The following is an 18,208-nucleotide window of genomic DNA, read 5'->3' on the forward strand; positions in this document are numbered from 1 at the left end:
AATATCAGAGATGTGCATAAAGACTTATGTACAGTGATATTCATCATACTCATTATACTGAAAAATAGAAAACAATCTAAATGACCAACAGGGGACTGGTTAAATAAATCATAATACATCTATTCATATGTAGGAATACTATGCAATGGTTAAAATCAGGGCCTCAAAGAAAAATTAATGATGCAAAAATATGATTGCAATATATTAAGTTAAAAAGGATACAAAACTAAATAGTATGATCCCAATTTTGCATACCCCCCTCCCAACATGTGTGCATGTAACTGGCAAAACATATATAAAATCTTATCAGTAGTTACCTGGGTCATAGGATTTTCTTCTTTGTACTGTATTTTCAAAATTATATGCATTTATTATATATTTTTTATAAAGAGAAAAACAATCAATGTAACTAGAAAAATCCATTTATTTCTAGTTAAGGTGCCCTTACATGTGCTTTGCTATTCCTCTAGCAACTAAAGGTCTGCTAGTACTCAAGACTATTCTATTTTCTAGACTAGGGTAGGAATGACCACTGGTTATATTTACATTATTAAGTTTTAGAGGAAACTTTCAGAAGCTTTTTTTTTTTCCTCTCTGATGGTTTCCTGTGGTTGTGGCCTCAGAAAATAGATACGGTTTTAGGCCTGAATCCATCTCATTTTTTTGGAGTGTACCCCTAAGGGGAATTCTGCTTATGAAACAAGAGTATGTTGAGATAAGAATAAAGAAACGAAAACACGGTAGCCAAAATTAAATCTGCATTGTGAATAGCAAGTATTGGAACTGACACTGCAGAAAACAGAATCCATGCCAAGGAGGACAAACTTGAGTAAATGAAAAAAAAATGAAAGAAAAGATTAAAAAACGATGGAGGACAGACGTAGAAATAATCTATGAATAACAGATGCTCCTAAAGAAAAAACCCCAGCAGTTTAATCAATCAAAAGTATAAGAAAACTTTCCAGTTCCGGAAAAAAATACCTGAGACTGGAGACTGAGAAGGTTCAACAGAGATCATCAACACCAAGACATGTCCTGGCAAATGTTTTTAAATTTCAAGGATAAAGATATAATCCTACAAGCATACAAGCAGAAAAAAATAGGTTATTTTCAAAGAAACTAAAATCAGATTGACCTCAGATTTCTCCTCTGCAACAATAAAATGCCAGAAGACAATGAAGTAATGACTTACAGAGAGTTAAAAGGGAAAAGTTATGATCTAAGAATTTTATACCTTGTTCTACTTGTTCATATACAAAGATCACAGGAAATTCTTCTTAGTTCTGCAGTCTTATAAAATTTCACCATCCTGGTAGTACCTTTTTCATAAACTGTTCAAAGGTATGTCTTAGACCATTGAAAGAGAAACAAAATAAGAACTCAAGAATACTGAGGTAGGAAAGAATTGGTGAAGTATATTGATACCAACTTAATATCTAGAAATAACTGAATAAAATAATTAACCCCAATAAAGGAGAAAGGGTCAATAATGAAGAATAAATAACTGATATAAGTATATAAACAATATAAACCTTTAGAAAGTTAAAGGTAAGATTTGTAACCTCAGGATAAATTAATGTGGACTCAAATTAAAAGAGGTAGTGGAAGAAGGGAGAAACTAAGATTCTAAATTCTCTGTCTTTCCTAAAAAGATATTTTAAAACCACTACTTTTAGTAACTACCAAATAAATATAAATTTTGGCATGCTTTGAAAAAGCATACAACAACCGAGAATTATACTTATTCATTGCAGTCCAAATCAGTGGAGAATATAATAACTGGCAAAGACTGTGAATAGTACTTTATGCAGGCATCACATTCAACCCTAAGCACGGAGGTAGGTATAATTACCCCTATTTTACAGATGAGGAAACCAAGGCTCAGCAAAGTTAATTTGTGAATGGCAGAAGCAAGGTTCAAAGCCAAGTCTTTCTAGCTCCATAATTCTTTCTTCAATATTTCATAACCTCTTCAAACAAACAAATCCATAAGGCAGAAGAAAAAAAACAAACCATAAGGAAAAGAATAAAAAACTTAAAATAGGATGACAGAAATAATTCCAAAAGTAATAATGTAAGAAATGTAAAGTATCTAATTAAAGCAAAGTGTCTTACTGGATATTGGATGCTATTACAGAATTATTGATGTTTTTATGAGTGATGATGGTATGTTTGATGTTTATAAAAGTCTTTATCTTTTAAGAAATATAAACGTAAATATTTATGTCTGAATTGATGTATCTAGGAGTAGCTTCAAAATAATCCACTGGAGCCAGGGAGGGGAAGAGAGAAAGTAGTGTGTATGATGGGGAGTACAGATGAAACAAGACTGGCCAAGAGATAATCTTTGAGGCTGGGCTATGGAAATATGGTGGTTCATTATACTATTCTCTCTACTCTGGTATGTGTTTGAAATGCTTGATAATAAAAATTTTAATAGTCTTAGGTTATATTTTTAAGAAGCTTAAAAAATCCACACCAGTATTTACCGCTTTAAAGAGAAAGCCAAGCAAAAACAGATAAGCATAGAAAAGCATAAAGAAAAAGAAGAAAGCAAGTGTATGGATTATTAAGGCCAAAAATAAAATGTGAAGCAAAAACCTTAAGCTGATTAAATAAAAAGGTGATTTGATTTGGACTAAAAATATAATTAGTACTTAATACATACAGTAATAATAATTGTTATCATTTACTGAGCAATTACTGCACACCAGGCAAGTACATCTTTGATGCTTCTAAGAACTCTGTGAGGCATTATCACTAATTTACAAATGAGGACATTAAGCTAAGATGGGTATGTCAATCTTTTAAAGCGCTGTATCCTCAGCCCCTAGCAAAATGCCTGGCTGGCATACAGTAAGTGCTCAATAAATATTTGTTGAATAAATGAAAAAGTCTAATATCCTGCCTAAAGCAAATAAGTAGAGCTTAAATTCAAACCTAACTCTGATTCTAAAACCCCTACTCTTAATCACATTTAAATCTTTTCATAATATTTCATAGTAAGAGTGAAGATGTTTATTTCCTTCTGTGTATGTTTCTGTTTGTCAGATTTTCTATAATCAGCCTGTGTAACTTTTTTCAGACGAGTCATTAAAAATAATAAATGCAAAATAGTACTGAACACTTAATCACCGACTAACCTAACCACAAAACACAAAAGGAGATGTTCTGGGGACTATAACATGAAATAAATGGACACAAGTGGAAGGGGAAATTTTAGCACACTAACATCAACTAGCATAATGAATAAAACAGGACAAAGCATTTGATGTAACTTACATTAGAATAGGTAGATATTGAATTTTATAATGTAAAAAGAATATGGGTTCAAGTTATCTATGAAAAGTTATAAAAGACTGACCATGTTCTAGGCCATGAAGTAAGTCCAAAATTCTTAAAAGCAGGAACTCTACAGATATTTTCTGATTATGACAAAAAACTGAATAAGGAAATAAAGCACTCATTCAGAAATCAATATTATTCTAAATAACTACTGGCTCAAGGAAATAAATAATAACAGCTATCATTTATGCAATGCTTATTTTGTTCAAAGTACAGTGTTGGCTATGTTGCATATATTCTCTCATTTAATCCCAATTAATCATTAATCAACTATGAGGGATGTTATTATATAGAGAAGAAAAAACTTAGGTTGAGAATTAGTAACTTGTCCAAGATCACAGGGGTATTAAGTTTGCGGATAAGACAATTGAACCCAAGTCTGAATCCAAAGCTCACACTACTACACAGAAATGATGTCATATTACTGTTAGAATTCAAGTATAGGCATCTAGCTGTGCTCATTTTTCTCTATTTATAAAATAAAATTTTGTAATAAAAAGTGGAGAAAACTACAACTCTTAACACATGTTCTGAAAATGTCCGTTTGTTAAATACACTACACTAAGAAGGTAATGGTTCGTTTTTCTAACGTATCATTGATCCGACGTAATATTTAAAATTGCATAATCTCCTAAAAGAGACTCCTTTGAATATATTCATATTCTCGAGAGGGCAATTAAAAAGGAAGAAACCATAAAATCAGATAAAGTAGGGAATATAAGGTAAACATGATTGTCACTAAATTTATTTCTAAAAAGTCACTATTTTCTGGTACTTATCTGCAATCCATAAGAGTTCAATGGAATCTTAGTCAGCATGGATTTGAATCCACCACTAACTGTGGGCAAGCCCTTAAAGCCTCTCTGATTTGTGATTTCTTCATGCATAAAATATGTGGATATCTAAGGGCTTTTCCAGCTTGAAAATGTTATAATCCTGTGACTTTAAGGATTAAAAGTATTTAAAATTTTGTGGGGTTTTTACACCTGAGGAAATTACTAATTCTGTATTTAAAGCTGTTTTGTACGTTATTTCTAACTGTAATTCCTTCTTTCTTTTCTGCATCTAAAATACAGTTTTATCTATATCCTTCATTGGTACCTTTGTATCCAAGTGTAAACAAGGATAATACCAAAGAATGGATTGTAACAAATGCTGTCACCTGAAAGAGAAGTACTAACAAAGAGAAAACAAATGAAACATTGTTTTTCTGTGCAGATTAAGGAACCTAAAGCAATTTTATAATTTCCACAATCCAATCTTACCAGTCTTATTTTACTAGTAAAGTGTCAACTTATTTTTTAAGCTACTCTGTGTACGCCCACTGCTATTTATGCCTTCCTAACACCTTCAAACTCCACCTCTTAGTACCACATGGAGTTGGCAGTGTTTCCCAAACCTGTGTGATGATCAGAATCACCTAAGATTCCTGTTAATAATACACTACCTGGCCTTACCTCAAACTGAAACTGAATCAGAAGTTCCAGAAGCCCCGTGGCTCGGTATTTCATTTTTTAAACAGGCACCTTAGATGACTCCTGTGATTAGGTTAAGTCTGGGAAATCACAGTGTAGAGAAAAGATCATGGGCTTTGGAGCCTGACATACCAAGTTTCAGAACCTGGCTTTGTCCTTTATTATAGGTGTGACTTTGGGCAAGCTACTTAACATGAGTCTCAGTTTTCTAATCTACAAGATTTGAATACCAGTTATGCCGGAGGTTGTAATAAAGTTTAGTACGCTTAGCCATGCTGGGTGCCCAGTAAGTGTTAGCTTCTCTTTCCTCCTGCTCATCTTGCCAGAGGAATTGACAAATGCAAATACTTGAGGGTATTCTGGTGAGTCCCTTACCCTAATGGGTCCACTTCCATTTCTAGGGCTAAAAGTCTGAGTACTAGATAATTCATTAATGCATTACTTGGTCTGGCTAATTTAAGTCTTAGGAAAAAGTCTAATAATTTCTTCTGGTTTCCAGAGGCTTAGTGAAGTCCTTCTATCTAAAACAGATACACCATGATGCCGAGCCGAGCTTCAAAGCCCAAGCTTTATTTGTTATGTGACTGTGGCAAAATTACCTGAACCTGTTTCCTCATCGGCAAAACAAGTGGTGCTTAAATGTTTGATGAACTGAACCCAACATGTGTTACTGATAACATAACTGTTAACTAAAAGTCACTTTAATTAAACTTACACACAGTCTTACAAACATTCTTATGAACAAAACGACAGCAATAATAGCTTGCCAGTAAGTGAAACAAGACAGAATAGGACTTGCTCAAATACACAAAAAAGAGCTTAACAGCCAAGCAATATCAACTGTACCTTAACACAAAGTGTATTAGACAAGTTTGGAACTGAACTTACTTAGGAAAAAACAATCCAAACTACTCACTCATTAAATATATATACATATATATATATTTAAAAGTACCATAGGTATAAACACAACCAGGCAGCAAGGTTTATTTTTGGAAAAATGAGAAATATAGTTTATAATTACAGCTCCATAATGAATTCTAGCTGTATATGTATTAAGCATAAACACTATTAATAAGAGGACTCTACTAAAAATTGTTAGTATTAACTGTCCAGATAAGCTACAAAATAAAAGAAACCTAAAGAAATAAGAAAAAAACTAAAAATCTGGGAACATTCATTCAAGACAGAGGAAAAATTTTTAAAAAAATAAACAAGAAAATAACAAACCTCAAATCCTACTGAAAGTAATTTAAAGAACCATAGCTTTTCTCTCAACTTATTTATTCTTTAATACAACTATTTTCTTTCATTTAGTTCCTGCCCTTTGCTTATGTTTATTTCCAGACATTTAATATTTTTACTGCTATTTTGAATGAGCTCTTTTTTCCCATTATCACTTCTAACAAGGAAAACTATTTATTAATTTTTAAATATATATTCTGTTTAATACCACCTTATTAGACCATCATTAGTTTTCACAAAGCTTTTTAGTGGTCTCCATAGATTACCTAAGAAGATGATTATATCATCTATGAATAGTTATCTTTTATCCTTCTTTTGAATACCTTTTGATTTTCTTGTCTAACTTCATTAGCAAACTCTTGTAGAATGTGAAACAGAGGTGAAAACAGCAGGCACAATTTTAATGAGATTGCCCATAATATGTCTCCATCAAGCATGATGCTGGCTACTGGTCTGAGGCTATTTTTTAATAATGTTAAGGACACACCCTCTTATTCCTATTTTACTGTTTTTTTTTGCGGTACGCGGGCCTCTCACTGTTGTGGCCTCTCCCACTGCGGAGCACAGGCTCCGGACACGCAGGCTCAGCGGCCATGGCTCAGGGGCCCAGCCGCTCCGCGGCATGTGGGATCTTCCCGGACCGGGGCACGAACCCATGTCCCCTGCATCGGCAGGCAGACTCTCAACCACCGCGCCACCAGAGAAGCCCTATTTTACTGTTTTTAATTGAGAATAGACACTGAATTTTATCTAATGCTTTCTCAACTTTTTTCCTAACTTTTAAATTAGAAATGATTATATATTCACAGGAAATTGCAAAAATAATAGAGAGGTCCCATATACCTTTAACCCAGTGGTTACATCTTACACAACTTCCTGTCAAGACCAGGAAAATTATACTGGTACAATGCCCAGACCTTACTCAGATATCACTGGTTTTACAGGTTCTCGCGTGTGTGTGCGTGTGCGTGCTCATTATTACACATTTTATCACATGTATAGGCACCTGTATCTACCACCAGAGTAAAGATACCAGTTCTTCGCCATCAGGATCCTGCGTGTTGCCCCTTTACATCCACCTCTCTCCCACCCTTCTTCCTAACCCTGGCAACCACTAATCTAGTCTCCAATTTTGTCATTTCAAGAATGTTATATAAATGGAATCATATGGTATGTAACTTTTTTCCACTCAGCACGAATTCCCTGAAGATTCGTCCAAGTTGTTGTATCAATAATTCATTCCTTTTAGTTTAGTAGTATTCCAGTATTCCATGGTGTGAACATACCACAGCTTGTTTAACTATTCACCCATTGAAGGACATTTGGTGTCTAACTTTTGGATATTACAAATAAAGCTTCTATGAGCATTTGTGAACAGACTTCTATGTGGACATACATTTTCATTTCTCTGGGATAAATGCCCAGGAGTGCAACTGCTGGGTTATATAATAAGTGTATGTTTAGTTTTTAAAGAGATGACCAAACTATTTTCCAGAAAGGCTGTATAATTTCACTTTCCCATCAGCAATGTATGAAAGATCCAGTTTGTCCATATCCTCACCAACACTAGGTACTGTCACTATTTTTCATTTTGGGTATCCTAAAAGGTATGTAGAGATATCTCTTTGTGGTTTTAATTTTCATTTCTCTGATAGCTAACCATGTTGACGTCTTCTCATATGCTTATGTGCTATCCATATATCCCCTTTGATGAAATGTCTGTTTATCTCTTTTGTCCAATTTCTAACTGGACTATTTGCCTTTGTTACTGTTAAGTTTTGAGAGTTCTTTATATATATTCTAGATACAAGTCCTGTCTCAGATACAGGTGTGCAAATACTTTCACCCAATCTGTGGCTTGTCTTTTCATCCCCTTAACAGGATCTTTTTCACAGAGCGAACATTTTGAATTTTGATCAAGTCCAATTTATTATTTTTTTCTTTTATGGATTGTGCTTTTGGTGTCTGGTCTATGAACCCTTCACTTAGCCCACAGGCCCAAAGATTTTCTCTTATATCTAAGTTCTAAATGTTTTAGAGTTTCCACGATCCATTTTGGATTAATTTTTGTATAAGGTGTGAGGTTTAGGTTGAGGTTCACTGTTTTACCTATGGGTGTGTAATTGCTCCAAGCACCACTGTTGAAAATGCTATCTATTTTTCCTTCATTGAATTGCATTTGCATCTTTGAAAAAAATCAGTTGGCCGTACTTGTTTGGGTCTATTTCTGGGCTCTCCATTCTGTTCCACTGATCTATGTATTTATCCCTTCACCAATACCACAGGATTTTGATTACTGAAACTATTTAGTAAGTCTAAAAGTTGGGTAAAGTGATTCCTCCCACTTTATTTTTATCCTGTTTTGGATATTTTAGTTCCTCTACCGTTGCATATAACTTTTAGAATACGGTTGTGTTAAACCTATAGAAGAATTTGGGGAGAACTGGCATCTTTACTATGTTGTGTCTTCTAATGTATGAACATGGTAGACCTCTCCATTTATTTAGACCTTTGATTTCATTTAACATTTTTTAGATTTCAGCACACAAGCCCTATACATGTTTTGTTAGATTTATACCTGAGAAATTTTTTAAGCAATTACAAATGGAACTATGTTTTTCCTTTTGGTTTCCACACATTCATTGCTAGTATATAGAAACACTATTTTTGTATGCTGATCTTGTATCTTACAACTTTGCTGAACTCACTTATCAGTTCTAGATTTACGTAGATTCCTTGGGATTTACCATTGGAGACCTCATGTCACTTGCAAATAGAGACATTTTTATTTCTTCCTTTCCAATCTGTATGTCTTTAATCATGTGTTTTGCACATTATTAATATTTTTATTCAACTTTAATATGGTGGACTACATCAATTGATTTTTTGAATACTGAACCAGTCTTACACCCCTGGAATACAACCCACTTGGTCATGCTGTATACTTCTTTTTATATGTTGCTGGATTTGTTTTGCTAATATTTTGTTGAGCATTCTGTGTCTATATTCTTAAGGGATACTGATGTGGAGTTTTCTTTTCTGTACTGTCTTTAGGTTTTGGTATCAGGGTGATACTGGCCTCAAAAAATGAGTAGTGATATGCTTCCTCTTCTATTTTCTGGAAGAGAATGTGTAGAATTCATGTTATTCTTGATGTTCCAGATCCTTCTTTTATCATTTCCTTTCTGCTTGAAGAACGACCTGTAGTCATTCCTTCACGGTCTGTTACAGACACATTCTCTTAGCTTCCCTTCACCAGAGACTGCTTTGATTGCACCTTCACGCTAGAAGGATATTTTCACTGGGTATAGAATTCTGGGTTGCAGATCTTTTCTTTCAGCACTTAAAAGACAGTGTGCCATTTCCCTCTGGCTTCGATGGTTTTTAATGTGGGATCTACTGTCATTTGAATTATTATTCCCCTATAGGTAATAGTTCAGTTCTAACTGCTTTTAAGATTTTTTGTCTTTTACTTTGATTTAGAAACAAATTTTAACTGTGGTAAAATACACCTAGCATGAAATTTACTGTCTTAACTGTTTTTTAGTATGAAGTTCAGTATGTTAAGTATATTCACATTGGGTTTCCCTGGTGGCGCAGTGGTTGAGAGTCCGCCTGCTGATGCAGGGGACGCGGGTTCGTGCCCTGGTCCAGGAAGATCCTGCATGCCGCGGAGCAGCTGGGCCCGTGAACCATGGCCTCTGAGCCTTTGCGTCCGGAGCCTGCGCGTCCGGAGCCTGTGCTCCGCAACGGGAGAGGCCACAACAGTGAGAGGGCCGCATACAGAAAAAAAAAAAAAGTATATTCACATTCTTGTGCAACCAATCTCCAGAATTTTTCATCTTGCAAAATTGAAATTCTATACCCATTAAACAATTTCACATTTCCGAAGGTTTGATTTTGATGTGCCTAGGTGTGGATTACTTTAGTTTACCTTATTTGGAGTTCAATCAGCTTCTTGAATCTGTAGGCTTACATCTTTTGCCAAACTGGGGAAATTTCAGGCATTATTTCTTCAAGTCCACCTTTTTTCTCTGCTTCTGAAACTGTGGTGACATGAATATTAAATCTTCTGTTAATGTTCCCAGGCCCCTGAGACACTCCATTTATTTTTCAGTTTATTTTTACTCTGCTATTCAGATTGAGTAATTTCTATTGCTCTATCTTCAATTTTATTGACTCTTTCCAGTCACCTCCTTTTTTTTTTTTTTTTTTTTTTGGCTGCACCACATGTGGGATCTTAGTTCCCTGACCAGGGATCGAACTCGCACCCCCTGCAGTGGAAGCACAGAGTCTTAACCACTGGACTGCCAGGGAAGTCCCTCCATTCTTCTATTGAGCCCATGTAGTAAGTTTATTTCAGTTATTGCATTTTTCAGTTCTAAAGTGTCCATTTTCTACTTTATTTCTTTTCTGAGACTAATTTTTCATTTGTTTCAAATGTGTTTGTGGTTGCTCACTGAAGTATTTTTATGATGGCTGTTTTAAAATCCTTGTCAGACAATTCCAATATATGAAGCATCTCCGTGCTGGTATCTGGTGCCTTTTTTCTCATTCATGATGCAATTTTCTTGGGTCTTAGTGTAAGTGAACTTCAGCTGTATAATGGACATTTTGGAGATTTTAAGACTCTGGATCCTATTTAATCTTTTTTAGCAGGCAGTCTACCAGTTGAGGTGTAGTGTGAGGGCAGGGTGAGTGTGTATGTTCAGCTTCCTGCTGGGCTCCGCCAACACCACCCTGGCAAAAGTGGAGCAATGACTCACATTGCTTTTTTGCAGATGGGTGGGATGGAAGTTCAGCTTCACTCTTGTTCCCAGTGAAAGTGGGGCACCAACCCATACCACCTCATTGCCTCTGAGCAGGGGTGCAAGCTCAGCTCCCTGACAGACCCTACTGACAATAGGAAGAGGGGAAGTGGAGGGCTGACTCACACTGCTTCATTGCTGCAGGGTAGAGTGGAGTTCAGCAGAGTTCAGCAGAGTTCAGCGGAGTTCAAGGTAGACTTCAGCTCCCTGAAAGGCCCAGCTGACAACAGGAGAGGGGAGAGGGAGAAGTGGGGTGCCAATCAGCCCTGCCATCTACCACTCTGTTCCACCTTGTAGATGCCAGATGGAGGTGGCATCTGGGCCCTACTGCATCAGCGGAGGGGGGAAGCAGCGTTGACCAGGCCACCTCCAACCATCTTGTTCTGCCTTGTTGATGCTGGGTGAGGGTGGACCTCACTGACACAGGGCGGGGGGAGGCTTAGTGGGGACTAGTCCTACCTCACACCACCTTGTTATGCCTCATTGCTTCCAGGTTGGAGTGGAGGCTCAACTGGCTGCTGGACCCCACTGACACTACCCTAGTGAGAACACCACCTCCTTCTGTAGGGAGTGGGACAGGTGTGGTGGTGAGGGAATATCAGGTCCCTGCACAACCTGCCAAAGCCACCGAGCAGGGGGAATCAAAGTGCTGTTTGTTTTTGCTAGGCAGCGAAGGGGAGAAGGGGCGATTAGGTCCCTGATCTGCCCAGCCACAAGCACTGCCACTTGCTTCTTAGAAGCAGGGTGGGGTTCTTCTGTTGGTGTTTGGCTACAGTAGGGTGGGTATTGTCAAAAAGGTTTACTGTTGTTAGCCCACCCTTTCTTTAGTCATCTGGCTAAAGAGAACAGGCTTTTCTTGGAACCCTTTTTGTCTGCGCCTGTTGGTGGTTCCAGGTTGGAGGCTTTTAAAACACCCTGTCCAGGATATATGGGAGGCAATAAGAACACCCAGGGAACTCACTACTTGTGTCATTCCTTTAATCCCAAAGTCTGTAGGCAGTCTGCTTTCTAATTTCCACCTTTCAGAGTGTTCCTGTACTTGTTTGCTGTGATGTCTTAGGTGTTTTAGTTGTAAAGGAAGACCTAGGAGGAAAAGGACTCCTCCACCTTGGCAGAACCAGAAGTCTCCACCAAGTGATTAATTTTTATGTTGAAAATAACATTTTCTGTGTGTGTGTGTGTGTGTGTGTGTGTGTGTGTGTGTGTGTGTGTGTGTTAAAAGAAACTTTACTGGGTGTTTGGGGTAATGACATTTATTTTCTAGGTTTCCACATTATGGTTAAAAATGCACTATGGAAAACTGCTATATAACATCATAGATCAGAACTTTCCCCTAAAGTTCCGATTATGTTTATATCATTCCTGGCTAATTTAGCTTGCTTCATGTTATTCAACTGCCAGTCCACCTCAGTACTTTCACACTATAATATTCCAAAGGAAAGAATTCTATCTCATTCATTATCACCTAGTACTATACCACACAAATTCAGAACAGCCAGGGGGAAAAGATCCCTTTAAAACTCATTTTGAGCTCCTCTTTTTAATAATCCAAGGCAAATCTTATTTTTAACTTGCCTGTGACATTTCTCTCTTTAAGTAACCCCCCTTACTGCTATCAACATCCATTGTGATAGTTATTTTTCTTGAATTATACCAAGAGCCAGGAGGAACTTGAAGGAAAGAAGGCCAACAGGGGTTTTGCTTTGCATTTTCACTACTTTAAATGAAACGTCTGTATATCTCACTTTAAGAGATGGATCCTTGAAAATTCATTTATTTGTTGACTTATATTTAATTTCAGAGATTCTAGACTTTTTGTTTTGACTGACCTTCAATTAATTCCTGTACTCTTGCTTTAAATAAGAAACTATAGAATAGTATAACAAGACTGAGGAGACTGTAAGGAAAAATATCACTGCCTCAATTTTTGCTTTCTTTGTATAATTTGTTTTATAATTAATCTTTTAACTCTTTGTTGTGTTCCTCTAGAAACTCTGTTCTGGCTGGGAGAAGGTGTGGCCCAGGTGAAGCAGGGCTCTATTCACCCAACTGGAAAGCCATTGTTCTAGAAAAAGCTTTTTATTTATCACATCTAAAAATAAAGGAAATCTTTTAAAAGTGCAAACTGAAACTAAGTTTTCTGAGAACTATGTATATAACATGACACAGATAAGGATCTTCTATATCAGCATTAGAGCGAAACTCCATTTAAGTCCCTAAATCAGCAGCAAAATAAGCACGAGAACTATGGATACAAGTAGACAATAAGCACATGAAAACATCCTTCACATTCCCAGTCATTAGAGAAATGTAAATCAAAACCACAATGAGATACCACTTTCAAACACACTAGGGTGGTTATAATGAAAAAAACAATAACAAGTGTTGGTGAGGATGTGGAGAAACTGAAACCCTCGTGCATTGCTGGTGCGAATGTAAAATGATACAAACAAGTTGGAAAACTATTTGGCAGTTCCTCAAAATATTAAATATAGACTTACCATATGACACAGCAATTCCACTCCTAGGCAAACACCCAAGAGAACTGAAAACATGTTCACATAAAAGCTTGTATACAAATGTTCATAGCAGCATTATTTATAATACCCCCAAAATGGAAACAATCCAAATGTCCACCAACAGATACACTGATAAACAAAACTGCTATAACCACACAATAGATTACTCAGCCATAAAAATGAAGCATTGACACATGCTACAACACTGATGAACCCTGAAAACATTATGTTAAGTGCATGATGTCGACACAAAGGCCACATATCATATGATTCCATTAACATGAAATGTCCAGAATAGGCTAATCTACAGAGACAGAAATTAGATTATTAGTTGCCAGGGGCTGGGGGAAGGAGGGAATAGGGAGTGACTGCTAATGAGTATGGGATTTTGGAGGTCATGAAAATCTTCTGGCACTAGATAGTGGTGATGGTTGCACAACTTTGTGAATATACTAAAGACCACTGAATTGTATACTTTACAAGGGTACAATTTTGTGGTATATAAATCATATCTCAATTTTTAAAAAGATTAACTAGGGCTATTTAACCTAAGAATTAAAAAACCCAAAGGGGGGGAAAGTCACCAATGATCAACGTTTCTTTAAATTTCCTTTTCTTTTGCTGTAGCAAGATAATTGGCAACTTTTTCAGGTTGTGCCACATCCTGTTTTCTGGCACTCTGAGGGAAAGTCAAGTACATTTTTCTGAAAAGAAGATGCAAATATAAAGAGGTAATGATTTAATAAGCTGCAATTAAAAAACAGAGCACAGTTACTCAAGCACACACATAGGGGCTTCTGTATGGAGAGGTGTTAAGTTACATCTGGACAAACCCCCTTTTTCAAGTACAGTAGTTTTTGTTTCAAATTCTCACTTGTAAGATAGTTGTTTAGAAATCTCAAAAAAATTTCCCATACGATGTCACATACGATGCTGTTTCTCAGGCCAGCTCACAAAAGCTTATTTTACCCATGCTGTATTTGGAGAGTAATATCAATTTTGCTTTTCTAAGTCTCCCTGTACGTTCCCATGAAAACATCTGCTCAATACAAACCACCTGGACCCTTTTGCCCTTAGGAGGAGATGTCATCTAGACCGAGTCACTCACCTCTACGCTGTTTTCAACCAAAGCAGGGCAGTCTAGTGGAAAATCAGTGGGATTGCAATCTGCGAGACCTGGTGTTTGAACCCTGCCTCCTCCACTTAATAGCTGTGCAACCATGAACAAGTTACTTAACCTCTCTAGGCTTCAGTTTCCTCACCTGTAAGTTGAGGTTAATTACATCTACCTTATTCAAGTTGATATACACAAAGCGTCTAGTCAGAGAGGGCATTCAGTATATGTTAATCTCCAAGATGAACCAATCTACTTTCCCAGTATTAATTAGCATAGTATAGTGAACAAAATGCACCAATTCTGATAGCTAAATTTCCCCAATGCTTCGATGTTATCACTTGAATGAGAAATGTCACTGTAAAGTTAGTAAAGTTGTAGAAAGTGCAGAATGGTTATTTGAGGGGCATGTACCACTTAGGAGGGCTTATCAAAATCTTCAGGGTAGAAGAGAGACAAGACGAAGCTGATTAAACATAATTTGAAACAGCATATTAAATATATTTTTCATTTAGAAAAAGCTTTAGCCTATTAATTTCAAACTACAAGAAAAGGTAGAGTTGAAAAACACTGGTGTAGAAAAAAGGGTTCAGTTTGTGCTAATTCTATAATCTAGAACTGTGCTGTTCAATGTGGTAGCCAATAGCCACAGATGACTATTAAAATTTAAATTAATTAAAGTTAACTTAAAAATTCAGTTTCTCAGCCATACTGGCCACATTTCAAGTGCTCAGTAGCCACACATGTGGCTGGCTAGTGGCTACTGAATGGTACCCATCTAGAAGCTGGGGTTGTTTTTAAGTGCATCTTTCCTATTATTTTATATTCTTTTCAGGTAGACTCCTCTGCTCCTAAATGTGAAAAAGTGAAATAACATCCTGGGTAACTGAGGTTTTTAGTAGAGATTCTACAAGATTTCTGGAGTGAAGATTTCTCCCAAAACATTGCACTTGAGGTGCACTTCAATCTATTAATGTCAAAATGAACTTTTGTTTCAGGCTATCATTTGCCATCTGCTTCTAACACATATCAAATGGCTGAACCAAGTTTCCTATAACAAGTTTTGTGGGCCAAAGGATTAGACGCAAGCTCACAGAAATCTAGATGACCAGGTCAGACATGAAGATGAGATCATCATCATATGTAAGATTATAAAAATCAATTAACATGGTGGATAAAACAATTAATTTTTAAGGTATGTAAGAAACCATGGATAGAGTATTAGTTAAGATGGGAAAATCTGATTTAAGTTATGCTACTGCTGTAATTCTATTTATACTAATAGAGGGGAAGACTGATAGGAAGTATAAAAGTGCTTTTGGATTTACACATAAATGTAGGATTATCTAATATTCAGGCAACTAGCACTATTTCATGAAAAAACAAAACAAAACACAAAAATACCCTCCAAAAGACAATGTGGAGAGCTGACTCCAGGTGGGGCAGTAGGCTAGCCTCCTGATCTTTCGTTCATTCACATTCCTTTCTAGCTGATACCTTCAAGAGAAAAAGGTACATATTCAGAGTAGGTAATGCCAGTAATTGAGCTATTCCGTTATGGTATGCTGAAGCATAAAATCACTGTTTGTTAGTAGGTAATACGCCCCTCGAATACCCCTGACTCCAGAGGTATGTGTATATAATGGGCAGAGATCAGAAAAAGGGTGAGGAAGTCATTTTACATCATTGGTAAGCTGTAAGTAAACTTTTTTTTAAAGATGAAGTAACAATGTTCCCAAGTTAAAAACAGCTGCATCAAAATGTCATTAATCCTAGCTGTTTTCTAGTAACTTCAAGTTTGAAGCAATTAATTAAAAAAGAATGGGAGAAGTAGACAGATTGACAGCAGCATAAAATAGCAAATGATAAGAGTTTTTAAAAACTATGAATATTAAAAGTAAATTACAGAGTAAGTCCATGAGGGAGCCATTTAGTAGGGGCAATTAGCTTGATATTAAGGTAGAATATGACCATTACCTTTCAAAACACTGAATTTTAAAAGTTTAAATTATTTCAAACTTTTATTTAAACTACTGCATTTAAATTTTTAGTCCACTATTAAGATGGAAAATTGTTACACAAATTAATTTAGAAAGACTCCAATTCAAAATGAAACAAAAACTCGTTTGACAGTTACAGAGAAAAAGATTTGATACAGTCAATTAAACATTAACAGCTTGTTTCCAGGCAATACTGGATCATGTTACTGTAGTTATCAGACTTTCCAAAACTGTGTTCTGCAAAGCACTTGTGTCCTCTGAGACTTCAATAGATGGTTCATGAAAAAGGGGTGCTGACATCAAGTCTCAAATGCTGTGAGCTATTTCCTTTTTGCAGATTCAGCATGTACATTATCATCTTAAAAGTTCTAAGATGTTATGCAGTAAAGACATTGGTCAGATCTCATTTAATTCCACAATCCCCAAATTTATTTGATTATGTCACGCTCCTTTGGTTTTTTTGGAGGGAGAAGATGGTTGTTGGGGCACAGACACACTTTGAAAATTTTCAGAGACTTCTCAGTTGAAAATACCATGTGGACTACTGAAAGTTCCTTAAGTACCAGTATCACATAACAGAACAAAGACCAAAGGATTGTATTTCTAGACAGGAAAAGCCAGTCACTCATGGCATATTCAAATAACCAAAATAAATGTGTTTATAGTAATGGGGAGGGAAGTGTGCCATATTAATTTCTGTCCCTAAAAAATGAAATTAACAGAACTGATCCTAAAATATAAAAAGGTGTGCACATTTTGTTTTGGTACTTTTTAGAAAGTAAGTTAAAATTCTACCTATTGATGCTATATATTGACTTTATTTCTTCAGAGACACACTTCCTTCAAGAGGTTGACATATAGGGTATACCATATTTCAACAATTATAAGACACCATCGTGTGTGAGATATACTATTATCTTATATATCACTAAGAGAAAAAAGCCCCTGCTGATTAAACAATGACATGCCGTGGACTGTGAGAGGGCTTCCAATTTGAGCAACGTTGAAATATGAACATTCTTTTCTTCCTTCTTCCGCACATATTCTTCAAAATGTTTTTTATGTGTTTCCCCCCTCTAAAGACAATATTGAAGAGGGGAACAATATAAAAAAGGATAAGATTCAAGAGATTTCTGTTCACCTTACCCTTACAGTTATATTCAGATATTATAAAGGTTCTCTTTAAACAGATCAATCAAACAAATCATTTTGTTTGTTTGTTTTTCTTTTTGTTTTTTTTTTGTTTGTTTTTTTTTGCGGTATGTGGGCCTCTCCCGTTGCGGAGCACAGGCTCCTGACGCGCAGGCTCACAGGCCCAGCCGCTCCGCGGCATGTGGGATCTTCCCGGACCGGGGCACGAACCCATGTCCCCTGCATCGGCAGGCGGACTCTCAACCACTGCGCCACCAGGGAAGCCCCAAACAAACCATTTTTAATTGTTCTGTTTGATTCTGGAAAAATTACCCCAGAGGAAAAACACAGAACTTCCTAAGACAGTGCTGTTTGAGAGATGATTCATTATAACTATTATTTATTAAATACAAACCATGTACTGACCCAAGTGCTTTACATATATTATTATTCGATTCTCACCACAACCCCATGAGGTAGATATTATTTTCATGCCTATTTTACAGATTAGGACGTTGAAGCATAGAGACATTAAATAACTTGCATAAGATTACAAAGATATTAAGTGGCA

At 36.3% G+C, this 18,208-nt stretch overlaps 1 protein-coding gene across 9 annotated transcripts in view; it reads right to left on the reverse strand.

Moving 5' to 3' along the window:
- The window catches only part of RPS6KA3 (ribosomal protein S6 kinase A3), a 111,102-nt gene that overhangs the window by 87,018 nt on the left and 5,876 nt on the right, over positions 1 to 18,208 (reverse strand). Inside the window, exon 2 of one of the 9 annotated variants that reach the window (XM_033411513.2) lies at positions 982 to 1,075. The exons of 7 other annotated variants lie outside the window; for them this stretch is intronic. The gene's annotated coding sequence lies outside the window, so the exon portion shown is untranslated. Of the gene's footprint in view, positions 1 to 981; positions 1,076 to 9,999; positions 12,001 to 18,208 lie in introns of those variants that run through there. One more of the 9 variants, XM_033411515.2, reaches the window with a different exon arrangement.

The sequence above is a fragment of the Orcinus orca genome, chromosome X, assembly GCF_937001465.1.
Source record: "Orcinus orca chromosome X, mOrcOrc1.1, whole genome shotgun sequence".
Classification (NCBI taxonomy): Eukaryota; Metazoa; Chordata; class Mammalia; order Artiodactyla; family Delphinidae; genus Orcinus; species Orcinus orca.